Raw genomic sequence first — 21,226 nt, 5'->3', positions numbered from 1 at the left:
CCAGCAATATCACAACCGGAGACGCCAGAAATGGGCTTCACACATTGTGCCCTCAAAGGGAATCGAACGTGTCCTCAGTTTGATGAGCAAACACTTTAACCATTGTGCTACCCCTCTGCCACCCTTGTGGACGGAAAGCCAGAGAGCATTCAATTCTATGACGTGGATTCGGGGATTCAAACCCAGGATCACTTGTTTCTGTGGTGCCAAAGGGGCACAACCCTGCAGGTGCCCCTACTGCATGTCCATGCTTAGTGTGGTGCTGGATAAACATCCACAGCTCCCTCATCAACGTTGTTTCACGTCACCTCATTTGACGGTGATGGCCAAAATCTTCATAACATAGTCAGTTTGGAACCATGCTCACCGAATCCTGACGAAAGCAAGGGACGCAGCAACTCGACACGGTGACAAGATTAAATCAATTACTCTAACTAATTAGATTAATGTTGAAATAAATTCACACGATTCCTTTTGGCGATTTAATAATATACGATTTATAATAAATCAAATCAATGTGTTGGACGTATACAGGCCTCGTATTGGCCAAGTAGCCCTAAAGTTATAAAATCAGCCTTCCAAGAATAAATTTGCATTTCAACCATACGATCATCGTATCGTGACAAAAGCAAGGGACGCAACTCGGTCGTCAGTGCATGGACTCGCGTGACTAGGATGATAGTCGATTTGTCATCTGTCAAGTGACAGTACTGTTTGTAAAGGACATTACACTAGAAATCCACACAGCCAAGTCTCAGTGTGTCAGTTTCATCATAACATAAAATGACAATGTTTTTATCAACACAATCGGATTACTTGTTTCGAAAAAAAAAGAACAAATCGATGTTAGCTTAGACAACATAATGGACAGTCCTTAAACGGGACCAGTATCACCGTCTTGGTGCTTATCACAAACGTACAGTAATCGCGACTACTCAAAGACAATGGGCAAGAACACCCGCCTGATAACTCCAGTCAAACAATCAAAATAGTACTTACCTATATTTCAGTCAGAACAACACAGGATCACCTTTAGATTTCCATTTTGTGTTGTCATTTCACCTCGGGAGTAAACGCCATCAGCGTCATGTGATACAGCTTGTTATCAGATAGATACTGATATGACATTGTGCTGACAGTATCACTTCAACATTACATCAACTCTCTTTATACCGCTCGGGCACATAAAACATTTATTCGGACAAACATGGCTTGGGGATCGTCTTTCAATGATATGTGATTTACGAAACCAATCAGCTTGGAGCGCTCGAAATAATTTACGAACATATAAATACAAAATGTCGAAAGTTTTTTTGGCCGACGGTTTTAGACTGTTCTGTCTGCTGTGAAGTTTTGGATAAGAATCATGCAACTGACGGCGAGAGATCCAAATACACGCACACGCGTATGTTGAGCCCTTAAACCCCGACAGGTCTTAAGTGCACATACATCATAAATATGCATGAGTGGTCGGAGCTTATGTGACCAGGTCGTCTTTCTTACGCACAGCTTCTCAGAGAACACAGAGAACATTTACTTCTGCTCAGTCGTGCAAGGTTCAAAAGCGTGCAATGAGAGTGTATTTCACTCTAACTACCATTTCAATACTACGGAAAATAAAGACATGTCCCAATGTTTGTTAAAAAATTGATCGTGTTTATGTAAGGTATCATTGATAATTTACCGTTTGGGCGGGGTGATGATGTTTTTTTGACACCAAAGTAAGTCTACCAAGTGACCCCTAGGGTTGGCAGAATGACTCACCAGTTAGATCTACCTACATATTGGAGGGATGCACAATTCTCTGACTGGTTTGCCTTTTTCCAACATGTTTGGAATTTATAATCAACATCAGGAAATGTTGGAATTTGTACAACAAGAAACAAATAATGCAGCTCTACAAAGAGAACTACCGTGGTCAAGCAACCCAACAAAACAACAGACAACATTATCTCTCAAGATGACTTTATTCATATTTCTTGTATCAAACGTAAAACTGAGCAAAGATGCAATTCATGAGGTCCTCCATTGAAGTAAATCATTCAATTTCATTGTGTTTTTTTTTCATCAGAACACAAAAGAGACAGCATCAATGCTATCAATAATGTACACGTCCAGGAGGTCCACAAGAAACAGCAAGTAGATATTTTCATGCTTACGTATTCACAAAGCCTATCTTTAAAAAAGTGCAGTTAAAAAGTATAGGAACAATGGAGGAGTGTTTGATAATATTTTTATAATATTCCTAAAACTTGTTAAGACATATCACCAAATCTTGGATTTCAATGAAGGACCAGAGTTTAAAGTAATATAAGAGACAGTACAAAAATACAAATTTCACTTTTACAAAAATATAATAAAAAATACACTGCTAGCATTACTACAGTACCACAAGAAGTTCATGTACTTCGTAACTGATGTACACAGGAACGCCAGAACCAAGGAATGTCTCACTGTACACAATGTGTTAATGTTATTTTTTAGTAAATTAACAAGTTTGATCCCAAACTGAAAAGGCAGTGGTGTCGAGTGAATTTAATATTGCTATAAACACTACTGTCACCTCATACTAGCCTTGTTTGAAAATTTGAAAACGACTGAAATATTTAAACCTGAAATAAAACAGCATGAATATCTCTACATATTTCCAGACTGTGTGAAATAATCTGGCTCAGGCTCAAAGACAGGACTGATGATGCTTTTTGGCGCCACAGGTGTTCTTGGAGTGGGACTCTGAACTTCTGTTACCTGAGGGATCCCTTCATCCAGAGTGATCTCCCCTGACAGTGGCTGGTTCCAAGAATCCTCATATGGATTCTGGGTCTTCTGCTCTTCTGTACGTTTCATCACCTGAAAAATGAATGCCAAAATGTTGCAATAATCACACCAATTTTACACAAGGTAGAAATGGATGAAATAATGTCACATCGAGGCAAAAACTTGACATACATAGAGCACGATTCTCAGATGACCAATGCAAATGTGTGATATAACTATTGACCTTCATTAACACATGCTTGTTATAAGAGACAACACGGGGGTTGGGTAGTGAAGATTCTGACTTGGTCCATGCATGCCGTTTGTACTATATTATTTGATGTTCATTATGCCTATTGCTCGTTCATGACAACAACAAAATACGTTTGACACCTGATATGAAAACAGCGTAAATACTGTAAAAATCATCATCAATGATGGCACCAATATTTAACAAATAAGTGTGGATTTCTGGGATTTGCCTCAAAATATTAATACCTAGCAGATTGTTGCCATTGGAACATATCCATCAGTTTATTGTCATCTAGCCGAGATATAGAATTTAATTCACTGACAGCTCTGAATCATGACTTATTACCAATAATTGTTTTTTTTTGTGACTATTACTGCCACACAACGAAAGACACTGGAAAAGTAATTAAACAATAAAAGTGGTTGAAATATTACAGTGCACTTAGCTTTACAATTTTGAGCAAAATATTTATTCCTGTATGTTTCGTCAAATTTAACAGTTCATTTTCTTCAATCAAGAGTATTAAACTAAAACAACAAAATTCTGACTAATTGAAAATATGTTTTTTACAATCATTTTTAATCCTTCTTTTGACTGATTTTTGATCATCGGAACACCACTAACATAAGGCTCTGTCAAACCTACAAATAACAGATTGCTTTACAAATACACTAAGCCAGTAAATAAATATGTTCAGCAATGTTTATAGGTTTGTGTCTGTGTTCTATATATATGAAAAAACGCTGAATAATATTTTCGCAACAAACTGAAATCATCTAACCTCAAAACTATATATGATGTGGTTCAGGGACTGTGAGACAGGCTACACTGCAGGGAGGGTTAGACTGTAGGGGAAATGATGTGGTTCAGGGACTGTGAGACAGGCTACACTGCAGGGAGGGCTAGACTGTAGGTTAAATGATGTGGTTCAGGGACTGTGAGACAGGCTACACTGCAGGGAGGGCTAGACTGTAGGTTAAATGATGAGGTTCAGGGACTGTGAGACAGGCTACACTGCAGGGAGGGCTAGACTGTAGGGGAAATGATGTGGTTCAGGCACTGTGAGACAGGCTACACTGCAGGGAGGGTTAGACTGTAGGGGAAATGATATGGTTCAGGGACTGTGAGACAGGCTACACTGCAGGGAGGGTTAGACTGTAGGGGAAATGATGTGGTTCAGGGACTGTCAGACAGGCTACACTGCAGGGAGGGCTAGACTGTAGGGGAAATGATGTGGTTCAGGGACTGTGAGACAGGCTAGCTAATTGCCATTTCCTTCCCCTTAGACTACAAGTTAAGCATTGCTGTGTGGAAATAAATATATAGATGTCCTGATCCACAAATTCTGACTTGGTGGTCTTAATTTTATACTTTATCATGGTATTGCCAATGGAGTAGTGCTTCAAATTCTTTGTTCATAGGGTTTCTTAGCTGTTGAGTTGGAAATAAGGACTCTGCAAGATTCATCAGATATTTGATCTGATTCAACAAAAAAAAAAAAAAAAAAAAACAGGTCAAGTTTATATGATTCATTACTAATCACTGACCGATGGAACAAAACGAATTCTTCTCTGGTCATGTGGCGGGGTGCCACATGTTGGGTCGGGGCGGCCGCCAAAGATTACCCATGATGCACCTGAATCCTGGGAATGCCGCCGGAATGGTTCATCCTGAGTAATAAAACAAGTCTTCTTAAATAACAATTTTGTGAAATATTTTCAAAATAAAGAGACGTAAAGAAGAAACAGTCATATCACTCCTTTAATTTTTTTTTAGTTTCATGAAACAAAATTTATATATCTTAAAATTAGTTTACACAACATGAAATAAACAAATATGGCCTGAGAATACTTGTTTGTCATCAAGCCTATTAGATGAAAAGAAACCAGACCCACCATTTTCTGCAAAACTTACAAGATGAAGTAAAGCCAGAATTCCACTAAATTAAATGCATGTTAAAACTCACCAAGGAAAGCTGATCTCCATCATAATCCTGCAACCAACAGGGTGTACATGTATATTATTAATCTCCTCCTTAGTGTCCTGTCAATCTTTAGTACTGAATGGCAGTTAATGCCATCCACTCTCATTATTAACAGCTAGATTATGCAGGTGTAATGCTGGTCTACTATGATTTGAGATAATAACTAAGACGCATCAGACCATGTTAGTGGCTAAAGTTTAGTTTATAATAAGTCATACTGAGATTATCAATGTCAGAAACTTGCTCTGTCAGTAAACGTTCATACAATGCAGATGTTAGTCACCCTTCCCCGGGAGGTGATCCTCAAAATTGTAACAGATTTTCTGATAATAAAAACATTGCATTTTGAGATTAAAAGAAAAAAAAATATCGTGACCAGCCTTCAGCTTATTATGTATCAAGTTCTCACAATAGGAACAACCACGAAAACGGCCACGATGCCAAAGCTGTGAAAATGTGCGAATGAAGTAAACAGAAAATAGAATGGAATCAGAAAATTGCTGATGACATCACTGTTCAAAGACTGTGACTCTCTCATGGAAAGTAATAAATTACAGGTGAAAATTGGACATGTAGGCGTGCCATAGGATTTTTGAGTCCAATGTTGGGATTCAAACCACAGACTTTCTGATCCAAAGCTGGCTGCCTTTTCCAAATGACCAAATGTTAACACAGTCAGTAAAAGAAAGTCATTAATGGGATGACCCCATGCCATGCTACACAATATTGTTGTGGGTATATATTTTAATAAATTACCGAACGACCAGTTCCCTTGTCCCATAAACATCTTTACTGCATTAGCTGGTGAGTGAGTGAGTGAGTGAGTGAGTTAGTGAGTGAGTGTGGTTGTAGGTTTTTAGGTTCTCAGGTTTTATGCTTTTAGCAATTTTCCTGCAACATCATGGTGACGGACACCAGAAATGGGTTTAACCCCTTGTACTCACAGGGGGAATCGACCCCCTGAGCAAACACCTTAACCACTAGACTACCCCCACTGTCCCACATTACCTGATATGCTTGGTTGACAAAAGCAGTGGTAGTGTCCTTTCCTTCACTGCTGGAATGGCTACCAGCCCTGCACCTCAATTTCATGAAAAGTGTGGACCACTTCAGACGGCTGAAATGTGAGACAGTGAGTTTATTTTTACAGTGCTTTCTGCAACATTCCTGCAACATCCCTGTGGTGAGCACCAGCAATGGGCTGCACACATTGTACCAATGTGGGAAGCGAACCTGGACCTTTGGTCTGAGGAGCACTTTCACCACTAGGCTGCTAGGTTTGCAAAAGAGATTTGAAACATCATATGTTCATGTATGTTACTGCACCCCAACCTTGCTACACCTGATAAATACAGGTTGCACCTCTTGCTAAATATGGAAAGTGCTGTAAATCATTACATTTGCTACATCTTGCTACACCTGACTAGATAATTTCCACTCATGGTTTCAAACTGAAAATAAACTTGGATTTAATTTCATATCTGCTCATAATGTAGCTATTACATTTCGCAATAATATTAATTTAGAGCTGTCGTTCTCTGAAATTGATCACTATAAATAATCCAAATAGTCCAGTAAACATTAACATCAAACAATGTGTCATAGAATCAGGGCCAGTGGAAAAATAGCCAGGACAAGTTAACTTTATTGTAGTCACTTGCCCTGTGGCAAGTGCCTCTTAAAAAACATTTTGAACCACTGCACTGTGTTGCTGATCCAACCCAGAGGCCCATTTCACAAAGTGATCGTAGCGCTATGACTGTCATATGTCTGTTAAAGTATGGGAATTACGATTGTCCTCATCATTCTGTTTTCCATCCAAGAACTGTGTTCTTGGAACAGGAATATTACTAACTTTCACTGGTGCAAGTTGGTACAAAAATGAGGTTGTATTTCTCAGTTTAAGGTTGCATCAGAGCAAGTTGTAAATGTCTAAATCAAGCCCTGTCAAAATATGGATCAGATGGTCAGACTAAGCTCAATGCAAGTTATACACCAATATAAGTGTAGAATTTTGCTTCTAACATTGACCACTGGATTGCCAGGGCTATACATGATTTTTATACCCGTGAAGGTCCCTGAGTAGAATAGATCTTCAGCAACCCATGTTTGCCATAAAAGGTGACTATGCTTGTCGTAAGAAGCGACTAATGGGTAGTCAGGCTTGCTGACTTGGTTGACACGTCATCGGTTCCAAATTCCGCAGATTGATGCTCATGCTGTTGATCACTGGATTGTCTGGTCCAGACTCGATTATCTACATGCTGCCACCATATTGCTGGAATATTGCTGAGTGCAGCATAAAACTAAACTCACTCACTCGTGATTGTTATAGGTGTCATAAAGCAGCAATATTAAGAAAAATATTCCGCAGGATTGCCAAACTCAACTTACCCTCGTTTGACCAGACAAATGTACCATGCCAAGACTGATATAATGACAACTAGGATGACTGCCAGAACAATCAGTCCGATCATCCACGACTCAAAGCCGTCACAGTTTGGCTTGTTTTCTGGACATGCACAGTAGTATCTGTTGACATCGTTGTAACAGGTATACGGCCAACTGCAAGGGCTGCTGAGGCACTCGTCCACATCCTGCTCGCACCTGTTCCCTGTCCAGCCTGGTACACAGGCACATGTGTAGTACAGGTCAAAACTTTCAGCCCTTCGCTGGTCGTTGCATGTGTACTCACTCTCGTTTCTGCCTGCAATCATGAATCACAGCAAATGGTATCACATTTTAGTAGACTTGCGAAGATCAGGGTATAAGATCTTGTCATTCTGAACTTACATAAACATGTTAGTCACTCTGAATTAACATGAAACCCATAAAGATTCACGTTCGATCTTAGAGGTGATTAACGGAATGGGGTGGTCAAGCTCACTGACATGGTGGACACATCATTATATTCTAGTTGCACAGACAGATGATCAACTCATGAGTTGATCACTGTTTAGTCTGTTCCAAACTTGATTATTTACAAATAGCCACCATACAACTGGAATACTGCTGAGTGCGGCGTAAAACTAAACTCACTCGCTCACTCACTCACTGAATAAACAGGAACATGTTCCGTCATTCTGAACTTACTTGAACACATTCCATCGTTCTGGCAGGGCCTGGCCATCACTGCAAATCTGACTGTGATGACATCGGAGTAGACCCCTGCCTTGTCCTGCATGTACATCCGGACCTCGTCATACCCGGTGTAATCAGTGTCAGGGATGTACTGGAATGATCTGTATATCCAACTGACTGCAGCGGGGGAGTGAGGCAAAGACAAGTTGGAGCACAGGATGCCAGTCTGGAAGAAAGTTGTGGCATGGAACATAGGTGGGAAAACAGGAATATGTCATTTTCTGAATAAGATATTTATTTTCATTTTATACAGATGCTTAGCTCCTCCTTCTTTGCAAAGAAGGACACTTGAAATCCCTTGAAGTTCCTTCTTGAAGGTGATGTACAATCACACTCACCGAGTAGCCTCCCTTTGTCTTTCCTCCCCGGTCACATGACTTGCCATGCTTGTCACTCTCTCTGACTTTAATTCGGCTACTCATGGACTAATGTGATTTCTCTTTGGCTATTACATTACTATATAACAATTACGATTATGCTCAGTCCTATAATTACATCTGATGCTTGATGGTCATTTAGAAGTTAGAATGTAACATAACATAGTATGGAATGCATTTACAACTTATTTATTATTTACAACAATGCAAAAAGATTTTTAAAAAAAATAATAAAGAAGTTGTTACTAAAACATCATATTGTACATCATGTCCCAGTTAAGTAGATAAATGCTCATGCAGTTGATCACTAATTTTAAAAGAGGGAAGCTTAATATAATAAACTCAGGTTATCATGTGTTTGACTTAAAAAGCAATGATCCAAGCTGCATGTGGATGATGCACACCAGTAGCCAAGTAGCTGTAGATGTACACCTGTAGCCAAGTAGCTGTAGATGCACACCTGTAGCCAAGTAGCTGTAGATCCACACCTTTAGCCAAGTAGCTGTAGATGTACACCAGTAGCCAAGTAGCTGTAGGTGTACACCAGTAGCCAAGTAGCTGTAGCTGTACACCTGTAGCCAAGTAGCTGTAGATGTACACCAGTAGCCAAGTAGCTGTAGCTGTACACAATTAGCCAAGTAGCTGTAGATGCACACCAGTGGCCAAGTAGCTGTAGATGTACACCAGTGGCCAAGTAGCTGTAGATGCACACCTGTAGCCAAGTAGCTGTAGATGTACACAAGTAGCTGTAGATGCACACCAGTAGCCAAGTAGCTGTAGATGCACACCAGTAGCCAAGTAGCTGTAGATGTACACCAGTGGCCAAGTAGCTGTAGATGCACACCAGTAGCCAAGTAACCCATGGCTATCATTTGTGTTATCCCCCTGCAGTACCCAAAGTCCTACAAGAGGCAGGTCAGCACCTTTACTGACCCGTGAAATGCCAGGTTAGAATTGGCCTTAAGCAACCTAAGCTCGTCGTAAAAGGTGAGAAATGGGATCAGGTGGTCAGGCTCGCCGACTTGTTTACACATGTCATCGTATTCCAATTGAGTAGATCAATGCTCATGCTGTTGACCACTGGATTGTCAGGTCCAGGCTCAATTATTTACAGTGCACCACAATATAGCAGGAATATTGCAGAGTGCAGCGTCAAACTAAACTCACTCAATATCCTTACCGTTTCTGCTGAGCAGTTTGGCACCTGTGCCGACACGTCATCATAAGTGAGCGTCCCATTGCTTGGCTGTGTGAAGTACATCGTCAAATTCTCAGCGGGGTCTACATCATAAGCTCCAAACATCCACTTGTAGGTGACGGAGCTGTCGTTGACAAGATTCTGTTCAATCAGCGTCTGCAAGTACGAGCACATACATACAGAGACATAATTCACATAAACCTCGAGGAATGTATATCTTGTGGATGATATCAAGAATCCCGGGAATATTATTTTTAGCAATAATACATTGGTTTTACAATGTGAAAAGCATATTTTTCTGCTTTGCATCGCTTGTTCAGATATGATATTATTGTGATTCATATTATGTGCATATATGACTTGTTTCTTGTGCAGAATCGCAAGCCCAACACTGAGAAGCATGAACATAGGTTTGAAGCTTACTACAATGGGGCTTGATGCGCTACATCCCGGTATCATAGTGATTAGTTTTTCATTACAAAGTGTTTTTTTAGTTTTAGAGGATATTGTAGCAGTTTTTGAAGTTTATTTTCCTATGTTGGTGATTTTTGTTCTGTTTTGAGATACATGAGGTCTGTTTTGATGATTCGTTCACTGGTGAAGGGACAGACAGCCAAATAAAACAATTCAGTTAACTTGGTCCCTTTGTCTGCTTTCTTTGCTGGTCTCACATTACAGGGATACGACAGAAAAATGAAAGCTGATAGTCACCTTCACTAGCACTTCAACCAAAACATGTCACTTAATCTATCATTACTGAATGGTAACTGACTTTACAGGTTACTTCAAATTATTTACGCATTCCAATCCATGAAACATATACTGAGGGAAAATAATACGGTATGACATGAAAGTACAAGTGTTCCCTTTTCAGTTTCCTTCACAAGCTATGTCATACTAGTCTTGTGAAGAAACACACAAAAAAGGAACACATGCTCTTTCATGCGATACCTTTTTTTTCCATTAGAATATTTTATTCCATGTCCAAGGAGAGTCAGGTGCAGAATTAAAGTCAACTGTCAAAGTATGCTATAAATATTTTAGTTTTGGACATGACGTTGCAGCCTTTAGGAGAAGCAAATTTTTGAGGGAAGAAGTCACCTTGTCTACAGTCTGACATGAGTGAGTGAGTGAGTGAATATGGTTTTATTCCATTTGTAGCAATGTTCCTGAAATATAACAGAGGTCTTCATCATAAGCGAACACTTTAACATCTGGGCCCTCATTCTGCAATGAAGATCCAAAAATGTGTTGGTACAATTTCTGGTATTTCATAATTACCCATGACCTGCTCAAAATTCACTCACCATAATAGGTGCAGTTGGGTCAGGCAGAATGAGGCTAACTCCGTCACTGAAGGCAAACACGCTGGGAGCATCATTGTCTGCTGTGACCGCTATGGTGATGTCGACTAGGGTGGAGGCAGCCGGGATGTCCACAACATTCACCTCGTAAATCACAACCGGAACAGTGAAGGTTCCGTAGTAGTTCAAGGCCGGTGTGAAGGTCAAGCTGGAAGGAGCATGAAGCTGCATCAGCCATGGCATCAGTGAGTGAGCGAGCGTTTGAGCGAATGTCGAATTCATCAGTTACTTTGAAAATATTTTCAGGATAAAATTTAGATACCGGAGCAATTTTTATTCACATCACATCACACCATCACCAGCCCCTACTCACACCATCACCTGCACCTACTCAAACTCTCATCTGTGTCTACTCACATCATCACCAGCTCCTACTCACACCATCACCAGCCCTACTCACATCTTCACCAGTCCCTACTCATACCCACATCAGTCCTAGTTACACCATCCCCAGCCCTACTTACACTATCACCAGACCTACTCACACCATCACCAGCTCCTACTCACACCATAACCAGCCCTACTTACACTATCACCAGTCCTACTGACACCATCACCAGCCCCTACTTACACTATCACCAGTCCTACTCACACCATCACCAGCCCCTACTTACACTATCACCAGTCCTACTCACACCATAACCAGCCCTACTTACACTATCACCAGTCCTACTTACACCATCAACAGCTCCTACTCATAGCCCCAACAGCCCTACTTATCGCCAGCCCCTACTCATACCCATACCAGTCCTACTCACATCATCACCAGCCCCTACTCAAACCATCACCAGTGCCTACTCACACCATAACCAGCCCTACTTACACTATCACCAGTCCTACTTACACCATCACCAGCCCCTACTTACACTATCACCAGTCCTACTCACACCATCACCAGCCCCTACTTACACTATCACCAGTCCTACTCACACCATAACCAGCCCTACTTACACTATCACCAGTCCTACTTACACCATCAACAGCTGCTACTCATAGAACCAACAGCCCTACTTATCGCCAGCCCCTACTCACACCCATACCAGTCCTACTCACATCATCACCAGCCCCTACTTACACTATCACCAGTCCTACTTACACCATCACCAGCCCCTACTTACACTATCACCAGTCCTACTCACACCATCACCAGCCCCTACTTACACTATCACCAGTCCTACTCACACCATAACCAGCCCTACTTACACTATCACCAGTCCTACTTACACCATCAACAGCTCCTACTCATAGCCCCAACAGCCCTACTTATCGCCAGCCCCTACTCATACCCATACCAGTCCTACTCACATCATCACCAGCCCCTACTCAAACCATCACCAGTGCCTACTCACACCATAACCAGCCCTACTTACACTATCACCAGTCCTACTTACACCATCAACAGCTCCTACTCATAGCCCCAACAGCCCTACTTATCGCCAGCCCCTACTCACACCCATACCAGTCCTACTCACATCATCACCAGCCCCTACTCAAACCATCACCAGTGCCTACTCACACCATCACCAGCCCTACTCACACCATCACCATCCTTTCTTACACCATCACCTGTGCCTACTCACACCATCACCAGCCCTACTCACACCTAAACAAGCCCCTACTCACACCATTACCTGTGCCTACTCACACCCAACCCAGCCCTTCTCACACCATCACCAACCCTACACCACCAGCGCTTCTCACATCATCATCACCCCTACTAACATCATCACCAGTCCTACTCACATCATCACCAGCCCCTGCTTACATTATCAGGAGCCATTACTCACAGTCCACTTGGAGTCAGTGTCAGGTCCCTGGTACTTGCTACATCAGATGATGGGTTGATTTTAAACTTGACCGTGTCCCCATCAGGATCAACACCTGACAGCTGGTAGATCAGGGTGCCTTGAAAAGAAGGCACAGCTAGTCAATATAATCTACTCATACACAGATTGGTTGATAACCATTTAGGCTATCCCTACACAAGAACAAGGAACATTGCTGAGCCCATCCTCAAAATGTGAAATTATTACTCCAGTCAGTCATCAGTCTTCATTCAAACTAGACTCTCAACAGCCTGAAACATTTACAACCTAAGCTGCCTTTGGAGGAGCAAGAACATCAACAGTCACATCACCACATCCTACCGGGTACCCCTTCATTGCAAGGTGAACATAGATATACATGTTTGCCCTGTATTTACATCAGCGCAGATGATCACTTATATTTGAACAAGATCTCTGTTAAGCATGTACAGGTTTTATACACTTTTTGTACATATAAAATCTTTTGACTGCCTTGCAAAAGTGATCAGTTTGGGTTGAAATCGACCCCCTTTTAAAATTTCTATTTTAGAAATATTACCGAGGTGTTTTTTGTTTTGTTTTTAAAAATAATCAGTCACACTGATCTTCTGACAATGCATGTGTTTTTTCAAATGCTCATTTTCAGTTAGTCGAAGTCAACAGATTATTTTACATTTACAGGGTGGCAGTAAAGAACTTCATAAATGGTGTAAATTTAACTTCCTGATTGAGATGTGCTTAAGGAAATAAAAACCTACCAGAATCTTCTTCCATTGTGACAGAGGTTGTGGAGGTCAACTGTGGTGGGTTGTTAGGTATGGATGCACGGACATTGGTCACTACAAACAGTGTTTCATGCCTGAAGAAAGTGTCACTGGATGAACTGCTGGATGATTCAGTTGTCCTGGTATTGCAAACCTGAAAAAGTATACAAATAGTGAAATCAGCACTGAAGTTCACCTGCATGTGAGGCAGTGAGATAGCCTAGCGGTTAAAGCATTCACCATGTCAAAGGCCCAGGTTCAACTCCCCACATGGTAACTGTGTGTGAAGCCTATTTCTGGTGCCCCTTGTTACGTTATTGCAGGAATATTGATAAAAGCGTGTTAAACAAACCTCACTCACTCACTCTCCTTGGTGTGTAGCCAAGAATAAGAATATCAGACAGTAACATAAATATGTTACTGAAAAACCTCTACAAACAATTGACACGTGTCAACTAAGGTACTGAGTATGTTCACTGATCCTGTAAGTCACCTCTTATGACAAACATGAGTTGCTGAAGACAAATTCTAACCCAGCTCTGTACAACTGCAGTTACTGTTTGACACGTATTGTATGAGCCTGTGCAGTAAATGTGTTAGTGACAAGTAGGCGGGGCAGGGAATGTAGACAAATACGCTTGGTTGCTAGAGGTACATGAGGTAGATCAGGGATTATGCACGTGCAATACACGCAGACCGTGTCGCGAACTCAATGCCGCTTCTGCTTAACGCGTGTCCAGTAGTATGATATAAGAATCAAAACACGATTCGTACAAGGAAATTGAACTTTTCAATATTGGACAATAACCTGCTTCCCTCTTGTTTCAAATGTAATGTTCTGGAGGGCCTTCCCATATATGCAAATCGGGTCATTTGTCAGGTTGTCGCGCATCTAATACTTGTCAAGCTGTAATTGTACAGTTCTGGGTAAAAGGTGCTTGGAGCCTGGGCAGCAGATACGGACTCATCCTAGCCCCAGAACACAACAAGCAATCACATTCACCAAGTCATGATTTACCTTGACTGTTATCTGGGAGGTAGCTGAACTGCGGACTTCAGTGTTTGACTCAAATCTGCATGTGGCATTGCTTTGAAACCATTTCTGCTTGGCTAAAATGAAGACACATAATGATACATTCATAGTCTATTGCAGAGCACTGATTTGAGAACAATGGAAAACAAGCGCCTTCGATCACACAGACTTGATAATGATGTGAAAAGGTGGGGTTTTCCAAAAACATCATTGCATTTTAATAGCAATCTAGAGGACATTATCATTTAGAAACATTGTCATAGCATGTATCACAAAGCCTAGTGTTTAAAGTATTTGCTTGTCACACTGACGGCCTGCGTTGAATTCTCCACATGGGTAAAATAAGTCAAAATAGCAATCCTTGATGTCATGACAAAAATTCGTATTCTTGTCCGACACCGCATAGGTATGGTGTCAAGGTACTTTTGAACATATCCCAAACCAAAAAGCAGTCTCTTGTTCCCCTTGAGAACTGGTTAAAGGTATACGGCATCATGTTTACTTGATTGATTGCACTAAAATATCTGAAATGTGTCTTAAAAACATTTTTACGGCAATTTGTTCAAGCAATGTCAACTTTTCTCAAAATAAAATGGTGGGGATGGTGGGGTAGTTCCAACCTTAATGTATATGCGCCTTTTATTAATATGTACAATTTTTAAAAAAGAAAACAAACAACCGACCTGGATCCCAGTGCAACAACATGGCGACATCATCCTGGTTATTTGGGCTGAAGGGGAAGGTGACAGACAGTGGACCCGGCATCTCAAGACCACCAACGCTGGTGACAGAGAAGGAGATGTCGGTGTCACTGTAGTTAACTCGATGTCTGAGAATCCTATCCAGGAAGGCTGGATCAGACATAGATGTGGCAGGGTTGGTGATATATGGAACAAACACTGTCGATGCATCAGATTTGTATTCCTTTTCTAGATCCTGCTTTGTCAACTGGGTTAAAACAATACTCTGTCCAGGCATCAACCCTGAAAACAAGCAAATGACATTTACTCACAGATAGTCAGTGCTTAGGACAAATTGGTTCACCTGACTTGTCTGATCATTTTAGCATATAAGCCAAACAGTTAATGTTATTGTACTTCTAGAAATCATGAAAAAAGAGACTTGTGTTTATAGTCTTTGCTTGTCAAGTTGTAGTCTTGGGTTCAATTCCCAATGTACAATATTTGAAGCCCATTTCTGGTGTCCCTGGTGCTTAGTCATGATATTGCTAGAATTCATGTATTGCTAATGAGATTAGAGCACCTAAAACTGGACTCATGAACTTGATCTTAATGCGGTCTCAGACCTTTCAACAAAGGTTTCTCTCATAGACTCTACTCACCATCTGGCGTCTGCACAGTGATATACCCAGTTGCCCTCTTCTTCCGTGTGCTTCCAGATCCTCCAATAGAAGCGGTGACCGATGACCCATTTGTAGATGTCACCAGCGTTGACTTGTCCGTCTCGACGATCGAGGAACCAAGGAGCTTCGTTGTGCACAACTCTGCCTCGTTACAAAGCTTCATGAAAATAAACATCTCTGTACCTGGTGGCATTGTGAAGGCGCTGGGATCTGTGTAGTTCATAGTATCATTATAGTCGGGTCTGTATTCACTCAACTTTCTAACATTGATGTCATCTATCTTCAAGAAACCATCCTTGATGGTGACTGTTCCAGACATGTTGTAGCCAACCCATGTGCAGGGGAAGATATCACTAATGGAGGTCTCAGAACTACCCACGCAGAAATCTGTTCACAAAACATTACAGTAAGACATAAAGATTAATGAAAACAATGTATTTTCTTGATACTTGAGTGAATGACGAGTTCTTTTCTTTGTTGTTTGAGTAACACTCGACATTATTCAGGTTTTGGTGATAATCAAGTATGGACCAGATAATCCAGTGATTGGCATTAAGAGTCACCAGGGCACACTTAGATGCTATGAACCAAGTCGCAAGACCTGATCCATTTCATGTCCTCTTCTGACTCACAAACATATGAATATCTGGGTTAAAGCTCATCTTCAATAACCCATGTTTGTCGTAAGTGGTGACTAAAGAGATCGGCTGGTCAGGCTTGATGATTTGGTTGACACATGTCATAGTATCCCGATTGTGTAGATCGACGCTCATGCTGTTGATCACTGGATTCTTTGGTCCAGATTTAAGTACTAACCAACTCCCACCATATTGCTGGAATATTGTTGAGTTAAGTACACTCATTATATATACGTATCTCAGATTGTGGACTTTCTGTGTCAGCAGCTCTAACTACAGTAGTAATCTGATAGTGTGGAATCATACGACAGAAAAACAACATTAAAAACAAGACTGGACAGTGTCCCACTCACCATATCGCCTTACTGATTCATCCGGACTGACAGTCCATGACGCACTGACAGAGTTCTGGTCCTGGGTCTTCATAGAGTTGGGTGGCATGACTGAGTCACCCAGGGAGTCAGCTCCCTCTATTGTTGTGTTGACATCTTCAGCAGGTGGAGGCTCAAGGAGGACTGTCACACCTTCAGAGGAAATGCCATGATCACTGACACACGTTCTTGTGACAATTAATTTTGTGTGTTAGATAGACTTGAACTGGATTAAGCATATATCGCTATTTGTCAGTGTGATCTGGGACAAAACCAGTGATGAAGTTCATACATTTTCTGCTTTACCCATGGTGCTATCAAGCCTAGAACATGGTTACAATTATGTGATTACAATTATCTGACTGTCATTAGATGGCTCTCATAGTAAAACTGGGTCTTATTCTGTCCCCTAGCTCCTGCAATAATCTATGTCTATACGCACCTACTAAACTAAACAAGGAAAATATCAATACCCCTAGAGTCTATGTAATTTGTCTTCAGTCCACCCCCGTTAGTACAGTTGATAGAGATGTAGTACGTTGTGTTATGTTCCAGGGTGAGACCACTCTTGATAGCACCAGGATTTTGTCCACTAGAAGTCGCTTCCATGATGTCACTTCCCCCTGGTGTGGTTCCAATAGACCATTGGTAATCCTAGAAAAATACAGCCGAGGAAAGTTTAATGAAATATCCGCTCACAAACATTAAAGACCATAATCTTTGGTGGTCTGATGTTGTTCAATGTTCAATCCTTGAGAGACTCTTTTCAAAGCTGATGCATTTTCTGACGACTGGTTATTGTATGTACATTTCTTGATGCTCTACGTCAGCGGGAGAGAATGTGTTAATCTAAACATAAGAGGTATAATGCCAAACAATTGTAAATGTTGGTCACAACAAATTAATGTGTGATATTATGAACAGGTTCCCATCCAAACAGGAATGATTAAATGCACTTGACCAGCCCTACGACCCTGTCAGACTATCTACCTTGTGTGACCAGAAATGCGTTCATGGCAGTTTAACATGTCTTGACCTTATGAGCCAGTTATGACATGTCTTTGAAAGAATGGTGAAGTTTTATTATTAGTATGAGTCACCAAAGGGACACAACTCTGTAGAGGGAATTGTAGTGCTTCAGGCCATCACGATCACTGAGAAACAAATGTTTTTGACAAAGCTCATAACTGGGTTTTTTGTGCATTAAACTACAGCATTCTTGAGAGAAAAAAGTTTAGTTTAGTTTAATAAAGTTTTCTTCAGTTGGTGAGTCTATGCTCAAACTACAGTGCCAAGTACAATACCAAGGACATTCCCAGGTGTAGATTTTTTTTATGTCCTGATCTTAACCGCATTACAATTATTTGGGTAAAATATAACAGAATGTGAGGATCAGATTAGAAAAGCTTACCACAACTTCACTTGTGTTGTCACTACACTTCCAAACTGCCTTGATTGTATCATTTGACCCCTGGTACTTGACAGGGGTGAACTCGCCTTGAGACACGTCAAAGTACAAGAGGACGTCCTCCTCAAAGACTGGCGGCGTTGTGTCAACGTAGAAGCCATCAGATGAGGAAATGGCAGATGCCCCAGAACCTAATACTGCCTTCACTGCAACAACAGGAGGTCAGCCTTTCATTAAAAGGGCATTTTGAAATATGGACAGTAACATAACTGTAACATAAGTATCCAAAGCAAGACAAGCCACAATTAATATTCTTTTTAAAAAAAACCTTGCATTATGCAGAACTCCTGGCAAACAAGCATAAGTTGAGCATATACCTGACAACTGACCTTCATTAGCATGTAGGAGTGCTGCCCACTGGTGCATGCCATTGTGGGCAAGGGGGTCCCAAGTTGTCAGCAACCAAGTGTAGTGTGTTACTGGCTTGCTACCCTGACCATGTGAGAGTCTTATGAGCAAGGCGGGAGCATCTACATGCAGCATCAACTTCAGGAACTGCACATATACTTTCTACATCTGTTCTCCATTTCATGGACGAAATGGGTTTGTTCATTGCCGTGCACCCACTGCCAACTTCTCGTAACAGATATCCCTGCCCTGACTCAACTTATCCTTGTTTGCCAATATTCATTCATACTTGACGGAATGTGTTGATGGGTAGTGGTAGCAAGACTGGGGCGTGTTGGGGCCAGAGGACAGCATTATATTTTGTTGACATTATTTCAAAACTAGGTAAAACGGACAACTCGTTGAAAACTGAAGTACAAAACACCTCTTACCTGTCAGGTAGTAAATGACTGGTTTGAATTCATTATCAACAAGGGACGTTTCTGTGAGAGTGAGGTTGGTAAGGGAGATGATCACTTGGCTGGTGGTGGAGTGGTCACAGACGCTGTCACAGGTGTACACATCGCATGGCTTCAGGCATGGGATGCAGGGAGTATGTACCTAAATTAAGAAATCCTCTAGTTTTAGGTGAAATAACCACAGTTTGCTACACCTAATCCCTTTTAAACACACTACAAGAATTTGAGGATTATAATCAACAATATACATTATTACACAGCACAAAGGGAATGTGACTGAAAAGGGCACCAAACCACAAAGGGAGGCTACTTGTGGGTAAGCAAGACTGTACGTTGTCTTCAAAGAAGAACTTCAGGGGATTTCAAGTGTGCCAGTATCAGTCACAGAGAGGGAGTAGATAAACATATAAGCATGAGTCATTGTGAGGTGTAGATTTTTGTTTGTTTGTTTATTAACGCTCCATTCTAATATTCCAGCTATGAAGATAGTACTAGTCTGTGAATAATTTTGACCAGACAATCCAGTGCTAAACAGAATGAACACTGATCTGTGGCAAGTGGTTGTGACATCATTAAGAATGCAGATCTCATTCTACCAAATTCTACTAATACTCCAGATAATTCCCAGATATTGTTCATTTATAATAATCAGGGGGCGGTAGGGTAGCCTTGTAGTTAAAGTATTTGGCTGCCATGCCAAATATCTGGGCTGAAACTGTCCACATGGGTATATTGTGTGAAGCCCATTTCTGGTGTTGCCTGTGCTGATATTGCTGCAATATTGCTAACACTGGCATGAAAACAAATCTCTCTCAAACACTCACTCAGAATAATCAACATTACGGGTTTAAATGTTTGCATTACTGCGTATTTCAGATCTTACCGGCTGAAAGTCCACCACATCTGATAAACCAGTGGCAGATCCTATAGCAGCCTCGTACTGAATGATGGCATTATTGCCTCCTTTGAAAGGGTCACCATAGCGACACAGCTTGTCTTTCTCCGGCGGCATGACGAGATCTCGGAAAGATGCCTCTGTGCTCCACACCTGAATCTTTCCCTCCGCATCTCTGCTGGTTTCAGGAATATAGTTCTTGTGGTTCCATACGCCCATGTAGAGTTTAGTTTGGGGGGAAAGATGGGGAATACCACACTGTTCCGATATTAAATCCCCATCCATGTAGATTGCCATGCACCATGTAAGCTGTTGAAGACAGATACAGCAGTCAGTCAGATTTTAAGCAAATACTCCCTGTGGCTGTTACAGCCAGGGTGCCGTTGTACCAAACAGTCTTTGCACAGACATTGGAATGTCAAATGTCATGCCATGTTCAATGAACAGTGCCACCTAAACTTTACCTTGAGATAACAACTAACATTGCTCACCTCTGACAAACAAAACAATCGCAACCCAAGTAAATTCAGCATCTGAACCCGCTGATCCATGAATACAAGGAATCAAACGCCATGCTCAATGAACAGTGTCATCTGAACCCTATAAACAAGTTTACTTGGAGATAACAACTGACATTGCTCACCTCTGACAAACAAAACAATCGCAACCCAAGTAAATTCAGCATCTGAACCAGCTGATCCATGAATACAAGGAATCAAACGCCATGCTCAATGAACAGTGTCATCTGACTAATATAGTCAACTTCATTGTGAGTGAAAATTTGACAAAGCTTACCTCGGTGTCCCGAGCTTCTGGTCTCTGAATGAAGAAGCTGATGCTGTAGTGATGGTATGAGGCCGATGGGTCTATATTGAGATCTCGCACATCCACCATTGGTATATTCAACAGATCAGCATAACTGCACCAAGCTACCAATCTTCCTGGTTTATCTCCACCTTTGGGAAGAACAGAGAATGAAACATTGAAGTCAAATCACAAGTCAATCACA

At 41.3% G+C, this 21,226-nt stretch overlaps 1 pseudogene; it reads right to left on the bottom strand.

Annotated features, from left to right (window-relative positions):
• Positions 1 to 1,948: 1,948 nt before the first annotated feature.
• The window catches only part of LOC137268840 (uncharacterized), a 93,134-nt pseudogene continuing 73,856 nt past the window's right edge, over positions 1,949 to 21,226 (bottom strand).

This window comes from Haliotis asinina, chromosome 16, assembly GCF_037392515.1.
Source record: "Haliotis asinina isolate JCU_RB_2024 chromosome 16, JCU_Hal_asi_v2, whole genome shotgun sequence".
Taxonomy (NCBI): Eukaryota; Metazoa; Mollusca; class Gastropoda; order Lepetellida; family Haliotidae; genus Haliotis; species Haliotis asinina.
Note: the sequence above shows the minus strand (reverse complement) of the source record. Positions and strands in the feature narration are given on the sequence as shown.